Source organism: Pelobates fuscus, chromosome 5 (assembly GCF_036172605.1).
Source record: "Pelobates fuscus isolate aPelFus1 chromosome 5, aPelFus1.pri, whole genome shotgun sequence".
NCBI lineage: Eukaryota > Metazoa > Chordata > Amphibia > Anura > Pelobatidae > Pelobates > Pelobates fuscus.
This window is the reverse complement of record NC_086321.1, coordinates 147,569,727-147,582,701: the sequence shown is the minus strand read 5'-3', so window position 1 is coordinate 147,582,701 and position 12,975 is coordinate 147,569,727.

Below are 12,975 nucleotides of genomic sequence, written 5' to 3'. Positions count from 1 at the left end.
AGAATTGACTTGTTGTATCCTAAAGCTTCTGTTTTGTAATGTTGATCTTGGCAAAGTAAGAAAATCCACAATATGTTTACATTCTTACTTTCTACCAATAATATATAAATCTTACATCTTTTCTGCTCCTCAAAATACCACATTCCAGAATAAAAATATTAGAAAGCCATGTTATTATTTTACAATGGCTCATATTCAACAAGCTACAAGATAAAGAACATTCTAAACAGGAAACCTGATGAATAGTATGTTAATTATAAGTGATATAAAAAAGTTATTCTGGTTTCTTTACCCTATTTTACAGAGAGTATTTCTCTTGCTCATAATGCAGATATTTCTGCTTTGTGTCTTAATGAACCAGGATTAGACTTCGTACATTCTCTGTGCCGAGATAGGCACACTGCTGGAGTTTTTAACTTAAATTAACACCCTCCCACCTTCCCCCCCATAACAACTTAAGCTGAATTAAGACGTTTTTGGAACAGGAGTGTCCAGGCATTAACTTACCTTCAGGGGTTAAAACATTTTGCAACGATTTAAGCCCAAAGTTAGGACTCCTAAAATAAATTAGGTCCAGGCACTAAGGATTGCTGCAGGAAGGCAGGTTTATTGAAACAAAAACAGCAGCGTTTCAGCCTACACAGAGGCTGATAAAGGCCTCTGTTCAGGCCGAAACATTGCAGTTTTATCTAAATTTATTTTATCTACTAAACTGGGTTTTGCCAACCCTGGCCCTGATACGCACCTTGATTCCTAAGTGTGAGTGTGGTATCCTCCGTTTGTGAATTACCAAATTTAGGGCTCCAACATCTGACATCAATACATGTCCTCTCTATTACCACAGCACCAGGAAGGTTTAATATGCTGGTCATAGATAGGCCACGAGTGTCGGCTGTTATTTCATTTCTATATATATTGCATATGCCCACCCAGAATCCTTTGCGGTGGTATCATCGGTGCAGATTTGTGATTTATGTGGGAAAAGAAAGTCTTATGGCTTGAGTGATTTTTGTTTAACACTGTATTAACTGTTCACAGACTTCAGGTGGAAGGGGTTTTCAATCACACTTTTCCCCCCACCATAACCTTTAATATAGATATGTCTATATTGCTTTTCCCACAAAAAAATTAAAATCTGCAGTGATGATACTACCGCAAAGGATTCTGGGTGGGCATACGCAAATTAGTTTAACAAATAATCACATTTGTGCCTCATTCCATTTTAAACATGGATTCCTTTGAGTTTGTGTTTGCTGTATACAACAGCTTTGAAACACAACTTAGGAAAAGATGCAAAGCCAGTGAACCACTCATGGACAGCTGTTTCGTTGTTAATGCAAATCATTAGCATGAGGTTGGTTACTTGTTTGCTTATTGAGGCTTGGTAGTGCTTGGGAAGCAAAAACCAAAAAATGTGGGGAAAGCAAGTCTTATGGCTTGACTGGTGTGCAGATTTTTGTTTAACATTGTTTTAAAGGGACGCTATAGTCACTAAAACAACTTTAGTTTAATGAAGCAGTTTTGGTGTATAGATTATGCCCCTGCAGCTTCAATGCTCAATTCTCTACCATTTAGGAGTTAAATCACTTTGTTTTAGTCACACCTCCCTGCATGTGACTTGCACAGCCTTCCTAAACACTTCCTGTAAAGAGTCATCTAAAGTGTATCCTTTCTTTATTGCAAGTTCTGTTTAATTTAGATTTTCTTATCCCCTGCTATGTGAATAGCCTGTAAGACCCTCCTGTATGTGATTATAGTTCAATTTACAGAGCAAGATATAAAATTGTTAAAGGTAAATTACATCTGATTGAAAGTGAAACCAGTTTTTTTTTAAAAGCAGGTTTTGTCAATCATAGCCAGGGGAGGTCAGGCAAGGGCTGCATAAACAGAAACAAAGTGAATTGAGCAGTAAAACCTGAGAGGCATGAAATATTCACTAAAACTGCTTAATTAAGCTAAAGTTGTTTAGGTGACTATAGTGTTCCTTTAATTTACATATACATATATATATAAAGAGAGAGATTAGTCTAAGACAAGCTTTCAAAAGTTCCCCCCTCCCTTCCTCAGGTCTGAAGCAATGCTTAGTTTAGGAAGAGGAGAACACTCTTAAAAGCTTGTCTTTAAAATGTTAGTCCAATAAAAAGGTATCATTGTATACTGCAATACTATGGTTACTTTGGCATCATAAACATCATGTTTTTTATTTTTTAATAAGTTGCATGTAATAAATCTGTATTGGCTTTTATATTAATAAACATCATGCACCTTAGATTTCTACTTGGAATTACAGGACTTGCTTATAGATTTTGGAAACCACTGGGAAATGTATACAAGACTCTACTCATACTTATGTTTCTGTGCATAATTCACCTCACTTTACCCTGGTGATGCCTTGAGCGGTTCCACTTCTGTTTGTTATTTGAGTTCCCTATAGGACTAGCTGCTTTCTCGTTAAAATAGAATATATTGGAATTATGCATTGATTAACATGTTATTATGATAGTATAGCCAACACTGGTAATGAAAGTGTTGATGTCTCTGGAAGGAATTGTTCTTAAGAATTTTTCTTGGAGCAGGAAATCTCTATAAATACTGAGGACAAATTGTTTCCCCAAACTGTGCTTAAAATACAAAGAAAAAAGGGCTAAAAAAAAAAAAAAAAAATACAATACGTCATAGCACAGCAAGAGTTTATCCATGATGGATGCCATTATATCATACATCTCAGTATCATCTAACTTTGCACATGTGCGATATTAGAGGAGTGACGCATCTGAAAAAGAAGATGGTATGGCGTGTGGGTGAGAGGTTCAGGTACGTTCAATGCCCTTTAGGCATACTCCCAGGCCACCATACACTGAGCGGGGAAGTCACCTTTGGGGTGTTTGCAAAATATGTGAATGCTACAAAATGGTTTTCCATATAAAAGAAATGTCAGATATTTAAAGGGACACTATAGTCAACCAGACAACTTCAGCTCAATAAAGTGGTCTGGGTGCCAGGTCCCTCAGGTTTTATCTCTTCAGATACAAACATAGCAGTTTCAGAGAAACTGCTATGTTTACATTTGGGGTTAATCTAGCCTCTAGTGGCTGTCTTCCGGACAGCCACTAGAGGCGCATCTGCGATGCTGGATGCAAATTTCGCATCCATCGCGCAGAGCGTCTATAGGAAAGCATTGAAAAATGCTTTCCTATGGACACTTTGAATCCACGCGCGGCACTTGCCGCGCATTCAGCTCCACTGACATCGGACGGTGAGCTGATGTCGGCGGGGGAGGAGAGGTCACCAGCGCCGAGAGAGCCCAGCACTGGAATAAGGTAAGCTGCTGAAGGGGTTTTAACCCCTTCAGCGCCACGGGAGAGGGACCCTGAGGGTGGTGGCACCCTCAGGGCACTATAGAGTCTTTAAATAGCAATTTGGGTGTTGAATTATCTATATAGTGGATATAAGGTAATCAAAACCAAATGTTTAATTCCCCTATTAAAATCGAGGCAATTTATAGATTATTCCAAAGTCGTCTTATTATTTGTAATAATGAATTCTTACAACTACCGTCCAATCCATCTCCAGTCTAGTCGTATCACTTAAGAGATTTCCTTTTAAGAGGCTTAGGAAAGTTAAGCTGCTTTCAAACATGCAGCCTGATATCCAAAGGGAGAGAACAAAATATTCTGTGTCCACGAAAGATTGAATTTATTTGATGTTTTTTTCCGTCTTTTTTTAATTACTGCTAAATTTTATCTCGCTAATGTTGACTTCCTTGTTTAAAGCATTTACGAGAAAAAAAAAAAAAAGAAGTGAAAGAAAAATGAAGAGACTGGTGACAAAAGCAGAGATGTTATACTGATATTCCACAGTTAATTAAAAAGGGGACAAAGAGCTATCTATCAATTTTGGCAGCATCACACAGAGAGGAGGTATGCAGCTCTTTCAGGGGACCTGGTTCCTTACCACTACAAGGACACACAATGTGGGAAGCGATTTTGGGAGGAAAAAAAAAACTGGCGATTGACAGACAATTTGGTTCTGCTGTTGTTTTGCAGGACAGTTTTGTAGATTTGGGAAGAGGGCGGATAGGGATAGCAGAGTTTCATGTGAGGATTGACAAAGGAATTGAGCCACAGTGTACCCAGGGGAGGTGAAATAGGAAATGCACCATTAACCAAAGTGTGTGAGGAAAATAAAAATAAAAAGTGATGACAAGACCACCATTAACACATTATCTTGCATTTAGTATCTGCAACTGCAGTCTACGTTTACTCACAGCTTTTTATTTTCAGGTTAAAGGGAAATCCTCAGTGAAAGAAAGATCAACCAATGTTGCATCATATAAAGGACGGGTTATTCAGTAAAGTGTGGATTGCTGGGATTTAAAAGTGAATTTCACACATAAAACCACAATAGCTGAACTCGAAAAAGTCAGCCATGTTTTCAGGTCAGCTATTTTGGCATAAAATGTAGAAATAACTTTGAATACCCAGCAATTCACATTTTAGTGAATAACTCAGAAAGAAAATCAATTTTAAACTATTAAAGAGGCAAAGTTACGTTGGAAGTAAGGTTATATTTGAATACCCACTTAAAGTTTAGTTATTGAACAGATACAAATTTAGCTTAATAAAGCTGTTTTGGTGAATACATCATGCCCAATCAATCCCTGTGCTCAATTATCTGCCATTTAGGAGTGAATCATTTTGTTTATGCAGCTCTAGTCATCCCCTCCCCACACAATTTCTTAAAGAGTCCAATTTCTTTTAGCTTCCCCTAATGCACAGTGTGTTTAATTTAGAATGTCTTATCTTCTGCTCTGTTATAAGCCCAATAGAGCCAGTAGAAGTCTCCTATGTGTCATTAAAGTTTAATTAACAGATATGAACTTCTAAATTAAACACACTGTTCTGTAAGAAGCATAAACAGAAACAGTGATTTAAAAAAATAATAATAGAATACTCTGTTAATTGAGTTTGCAAATATATTACAAACAGGCAATGTACTGTGCCAAGTACAAATAATATGAGATCACATTGTATACAAGTCAAAATAAGTTAACTGTGTTACATCAGGATTTGCATAGAGTTGCCATACACATTGCAAAACTACTCAGTTTAGCGAGTTAAAGGTATTAGCTATGCAAAACTATATCCCATTGAGAGCAGTGAGACAAGCCAATTAGAGCCACCAGCGTTACTCAAATATATGAATAAAAGGAACATTTCTCTCAAATAGCGACTCAGTGTGGGAGACGCCACAGTCTGACTTAAAACCTGCATACAACAGGTGCCATCAGTTTCCTAATCGGGGGACTTACCTGGCATCCCAGGGAGTCCTCCTGCTGCTGATTCGGCCCTCCTGGGCCATGTGATCTTGACCTAACGATCACATGGACGGAATAGCCGTCCATAGCAGTGCCAGCAGGGGGACTGCCTGGAATGACAGGTATTCCCCCTCCTGCTGCCTGAAATAAAGTTCACTAAAGTTTTAAATTAAATAATAAATACTTAGATCATATATATATACACATTTAGACATACATACACAGTCTAAGTGTATTTTAATATTAATATATATATATATATATTAATATCAAAATACACTTAGAATGACATTAAATATATATAAAATGATATAATATAAAATATATTTATAAATACGTTAAAAAGGAAAAATAAAAAAAATTAAAAAAAATAATATATATATATATGTGTGTGTGCAGTGGCGTACACACAACCCATGGGGCCCCGGTGCGAAAACTGATCTGTGGGCCCCCCCCCCCCCGCTTACTCTGCGCGGGCTGGGGCCGCAACACATTGCGGGCGGGCACCTGGTCGCAGGGCTGCGACCCGTGCGACCGCGGTATGTACGCCAGTGCATGCATAAACACATACACTTAAAGGACCACTACAGACACCCAGATCAAATCAGCTCAATGAAGTGGTCTGGGTGCCAGGTCTCTCTAGTTTTAACCCTGCAGCTGAAAACAGCAGTTTCAGAGAAACTGCTATGTTTCACTGAGGGTTAATCCATCTCTAGTGGCTGTCTCATTGACAGCCACTAGAGGATTTTCTGCGATTCTCACTGTGAAAATCACAGTGAGAAGACGCTGAACGTCCATAGGAAAGCATTGAGTAATGCTTTCCTATATGGGCGGTTTGAATGCGCGCGTGGCTCTTGCCACGCATGTGCATTCGGAGCTGAGAGGCGGATCGGGACGGAGAGATCCCCAGCGCCAAGGGAGCCCGGCGCTGGAGAAAGGTAAGTGCTTTAGACACACACACACACACTCTCATGAACAGACGCACACATTTACTGACAGACACACACTCAGTGACAGACGCACACAAACATACTCAGTAACAGACACACACACTAACACTAACACACTCTAAAACTAACACACTCACTAACACAATCACTCACACTAACACTCACACTAACACTCACTAACACACACTCACTCACTCACACTCACTCACTCACACTCACTCACTAACACACACTCACTCACTCACACTCACTCACTAACACACTCACTCACTAACACACACACAAACTAACACAAACTAACACTAACACACTCACTAACACACTCACTAACACAATCACTAACACAATCACTCACACAATCACTCACACTAACACACTCACTAACACACTCACTAACACACTCACACTAACACACTCACACTAACACACTCACACTAACACACTCACACTACCACTAACACACTACCACTAACACACTAACACACTCACACTAACACACTCACACTAACACACTCACACTAACACACTCACACTAACACACTCACACTAACACACTCACACTAACACACTCACACTAACACACTCACACTAACACACTCTCTCACTAACACACTAACACAAACTAACACTAACACACTCACTAACACTAACACACTCACTAACACTAACACACTCACATTAACACACTCACTAACACACACACTCACTAACACTCACACACTCACTCACACACTCACTAACACACTCACTAACACTAACACACTCACATTAACACACTCACTAACACACTCACTAACACTAACACACTCACTAACACTAACACACTCACATTAACACTAACACACTCACTAACACACTCTCTCACTAACACACACACACACTAACACAAACTAACACTAACACACTCACTAACACTAACACACTCACATTAACACACTCACTAACACTAACACACTCACATTAACACACTCACTAACACTAACACACTCACTAACACACTCACTAACACACTCACTAACACACTCTCTCACTAACACACACACACACACTAACACAAACTAACACTAACACACTCACTAACACTAACACACTCACATTAACACACACACTCACACACTCACTAACACTCTCACTAACACACTCACTAACACTAACACACTCACTAACACTAACACACTCACATTAACACACTCACTAACACTCACTAACACACTCACTCACTACCACTCTCACTAACACACTCACTAACACTAACACACACACACTCACTAACACACTCTCACACACACTCACTAACACACTCACTAAACACACACACACACACGTTTTTTCTGTTTTTGTTTTTTTTATTTAATCCCCCCAGCCTCCTTACCTGTGTGAGAGCTGGGGGGATTCCCTGGGGTCCAGTGGTGTTGCTGGTCACCCGGCTGGCGGGCGCGCGAGGGAGCACTGTCCCCTGGGTGCTCCCTTTTCAGCTCCTCGCGCGCCGCGTACTGATACCGGAGCCGGAAGATGACGTCATCTTCCGGCTCCGGTTTCAGTGCGGTGCGCGAGGGAGCTGAAGAGGGAGCACCCAGGGGACAGTGCTCCCTCGCGCGCCCGCCAGCCGGGTGACAGCAGGGCCAGCCTCGGGGGGCCCGGAGGTGGCCGGCTCCTGGGCCCCCCAGCAGAAGAGGCTGGCCCTGTGGGTACATACCGGGTCGCAGGGGCGGCCGGGCCCCCTGGTGGGCCGGGCCCGGTCGCAGCCGCGACCCCTGCGACCCTGGTATGTACGCCACTGTGTGTGTGTGTGTGTGTAATTTAGTTCTAACTGTATTTTGATAATATATATTGATATCAAAATACACTTAGAACGAAATAATATATATATATATATATATCTATATCCATAAATATATGTACATATCACTACATATATACCTATATATGAAGAAAAATTATTTAAAAAAATTATATACCCAAGGTATGTCCAGTCTTTTTTGGTATCCACTTAGTCACAAACACTGGCCAAAATTGGCGTTCAAATTAGTTTTTTGCATTTTTCACACACAAACAAATATTAACACTAACTTTGACTCGACATAGCCCATTTGCAATACCTTGGGTTGTCTACTATTGCAAATGGTGTGTCAGAATGGGGGTAAGTCTCATTCCTGGGCTACCATACAGTCTCAAAGGCAACGTAACCCATCTAGCGAATTTCAATGTAAAAAAAACTGAAAAATTTAATATGCTATATTTTACCTGTAACTTTCCAAAACACCATAAAACATGTACATAGGGGGTACTGTTTTACACGTGAGACATCACTGAATACAAACATGTGTATTGTATTGCAGTAAAAGCAAACAGTACTATGACATTCACAGTTAAAATGCCATGCAGAACTAAAAAAAATAAAATCTCTTAAGTTCTCACATTTTTAAAAAATATATTTTATTCACATTAAATTGTTTCATAGCTAAATATTTGATTTTAAATGAAAGCCCTATTTCTCCTAAATAAAATGATATATAAGAAGTGTGGGTGCACTTAATATGAAAGAGGTGAATTACGGTTGAACAGACATTTAGTCAAAATCCATGTTTTGTTTGCGTTTTATTTTGATCAAAACGTGTACATTTGACTCAGTCCTTAAGGGGTAAAGAAAAATAAATAAATAATGAAAATGGTGGGGGGAGGGCAACTATGGCTGGATTTGCCACAGCGGCATCAGGCAGGAGCGTGCAGCACGGCTGGTGGGGAGATCAAAGATCTCGCTCACTGACCTGCTCATTCTCCTGTTGTGTGGCCGAGTAAGAGATTTCCCTTGCCTTGCTCTCCCACTCCTCTGCAATGTACAACGGCAACACTTTCCTACAATACCAGGCACTGTCCGGAAGAAGCCGTCTGCACCCACGGGGGTGAACATGTGCTTCATGTCCCATTGGACAGGTGCAGCAAGGATGGTAAATCCGTGCCCTGTCCGAGACATAGTCCTTCCAGCATCCCCATCTGCCTCCTATTTAGTCATAATGTTTAATGGCTTAACATCCAATCAAATGCTTCTCATATAAGCATTATAGCATTGATTTCAGGGAGAAGCATGATACCTGCCTCCATTGCACTGAGAGGACGTTTGCAATGTGTGAGGAAGTTGAACATTAAGAACAGAGTTTGACTACATTGTGAATAAGGAAGCACCATCTAATGACGGTTAGGGTGACAGTCACTGGAGGTGTGTTAAGCCCTGCAATGAAAACTTTGTTAAGTTGATCAAACAGCAATGCTTTACATTGTAGGAGCAAACAATTAAGTGGTCTGCGTGCTTATATTGTCCCTTTAAGTGCAATGTTATTTTCCCTTAAAGTGCAACAATAGGGGAAAGAAGGTTCAAATCAACCCTAGACAACTTGTTGTTAACTTTAGACAGGCACCAAAATTATGTGCATGACATTAGCTAGACAACATTGTGAAAAACCCTTCATTAAACCTTTTTTAGTGTGTGACAAGTCTCAATTTACTCTGGGCAGGTGATAACCCCTGCTACCATTGCAGGGCTGCCATCAGAAATTTTGGGGCCCCTGACAAAGTTCAAGGTCTGGGCCCCTAGAGCCCACTCACGAGTCCGCCCACATGGCTGTCCTTGAATCTGCCCACAAGGATGCTGTATGTGTGTAGAGTGAATGCAGAGTCTCTGTGTGTGTGTAGTCAATGCACAGTGTGTGTAAAGTGGCCAAATGTAGTTCTGAATCTGTTGTAAGTCCCAGAATGCTTTGCTAGCTGGGGATCTACAATTTGCAGGGCTGTATTTAGCACTCAGCAGTGTATGTGTGTTTGAATATAAACATGGTATTGAATGGAGCATGTGTGTATTTGAATGTTGGTGTTTGAATGCAAGCGTGCATTTGTCTGTAGTGTATACACACACACACACACAGATAGATACACACCCTGACATACATGCAAATACACAGACACACAGTTACACATATTGGCACATAGTTACACACACATATATACTCAGGTTCACACTGACATAGATACATAGACATACAAACATATACACAGACACATTCAGGTGCAAACTGACACACAGACACATACACACACTGATATACATACATGCACACACATAGGAGATACAGGCACATGCATTGACATACATGGAAATATACAGACACGGTTACACACACACACACACTGACACCCAGATACAGACACACAGATACACGCACACAGAGATACACACTCAGGTGCAATCTGGCACCCATATATACACAGATACACACACTAACACTCTGATACATACACACACACACACACACACACACACTGACATACATGTAAATATACAGACACACTGAAAGATACAGACACACACACACACTCAGGTGCACATTGACACAGATACATACAGACACACAAACAGATACACGTAAAAACTAAATATAAATAAAATATATGTGTAAAAATGTAGAAAAACAACAATAAAGTAATCAATTCTATGGGCAGATTAACACCAAATAAACACAGCTTTAGTTGAGAATCTCAGAAAACAAAGAAAGCGTGAGCGCTCCAGCAAAATATATATCTATCTATATATATATATATATATATATATATATATATATATATATATATATATATATATATATATATATATATATATATATATATATATTGGAAACGACCGAAAATGGGCCATGCACATAATAAAATATAAGACAGGCTATGCAAGATAAAAACGTACACAACATGGACAGGCAGCGCCAAATAGAAAAGATATACATTACAACAAAGTTACCAAAACAAACTAACAATCTGTTTAAACATTTAAATAGAGCCACAACTAAAACTAAAATAAATGGGGAATATCAACTAAGTAGTGAAAATGATTGTGGACAAAAAGTGTACGTAAAAATCAAAAGCACAGACACTAGAAAACCATGAACATAAAAGCTGCAGCACTGCTATAAAAAAAAAATCAAAGAATAAAACAATAACAAAAACATACACTCAGGTGCACACTACCAACCAGATACAAACAAACACATAGATACACACACTGATAGATACATAGATACAGACAGACACCCACACTCTCAGGTACACATAGATACACACACTGATAGATACATAGATACAGACAGACACACACACACATTTAGGTACACAGATACACACACTGATAGATACATAGATACAGACAGACAGACACACACACATTTAGGTACACATAGATACAGACAGACACACACAAACACTCAGGTACACATAGATACAGACAGACACACTGACACTTTTTTTTAAACCACCCTCCTGTTTCTTACCTTTAGGCTGCAGGAGGGTGGACTCTGCTGGCTGGGGCTGATGTGAGTGTGGGTCTGACTCTGTCCTCCTCTCCCCCCACCCTCATGTTTTTACCTTTAGGCTGCAAGAGGGTGGACTCTGCTGGCTGGGGCTGATGTGAGTGTGGGTCTGACTCTGTCCTCCTCTCCCCCCACCCTCATGTTTTTACCTTTAGTCTGCAGGAGGGTGGACTCTGCTGGCTGGGGCTGATGTGAGTGTGGGTCTGACTCTGTCCTCCTCTCCTCCCACCCTCATGTTTTTACCTTTAGGCTGCAAGAGGGTGGACTCTGCTGGCTGGGGCTGATGTGAGTGTGGGTCTGACTCTGTCCTCCTCTTCACACTCCCCAATGCTTCCTCCCACCCTCCTGTTTCTTACCTTTAGGCTGCAGGAGGGTGGACTCTGCTGGCTGGGGGCCTGGGGCTGATGTGGGTGTGGGTCTGACTGCCCTCCTCTCCTCTTCACACTCTCCTGTGCTTCCTCCCGCGCGGGTGTTAGCTGGGAGGAAGTGAGCTCATTTCCTCCCAGCACTGCTAGTGCCAGGATCCTTAAAGGGGCCCGGACTAGCTATTAAAAATCCACGGCACTGATCGGGCCCCTTCAGAGATATGCCCATCGGGTGGCCCTAAGTGCATGGGCCACCCGATGGGCCCCCTCAGGTAGTTCTGCCACTGTCAAAACACATGTATATAGCGATAACTGCTATATATATGTATGCACATTGGGAATGGGGGGCCTGGGTGCCTGGGCCCCCCAGGACCGCCGGGCCCATGACAACAGTCATGGTTGTCACCCCCTGATGGCGGCCCTGTACCATTGTGTTCATTCATACATACATTGCAGTGTTCTGCATTATATAGTAAACTATACCGTTCATAATCACACATGCAATATTTCCAATATTTCGCACGATTTCCAAAGTGAAAAGGGATCCTTGAAGCAAATACATTTCTCTGAATTCTTAAAATGAGATTAAGCAACTTTATGACCAGAAATCTGTAAACTATCATTTATAATGGCTCGAATAACTCTCAGATACGCTGGCACCCTGTTTATAGTAGGTGTTTGGATGCTGTGGGTGCTGGGATAGACCTGGTGAAACCAAAGCTGCTCAAAAACATAAAAAAAGAGCAAGAAAAAAAGAATTGCAGTCAAACACTCCTTGTACCATAACCACTACAATAATCGGTGGTGTTTATGGTGCTAAGAGTCTCCCTTTAAGTTTTGTATGTACAGACACTGAAATTTTGAAATAACTTCATTTCCTGTATTTACAAAAAAGAATGTAAGGAATGTCAAGAAAGTGTGTCAGTAAATGTTCTATATCTAAGAATGTTAACAGACTTGCAAAATTAACAACATAGGTGTTTGATTTCAAA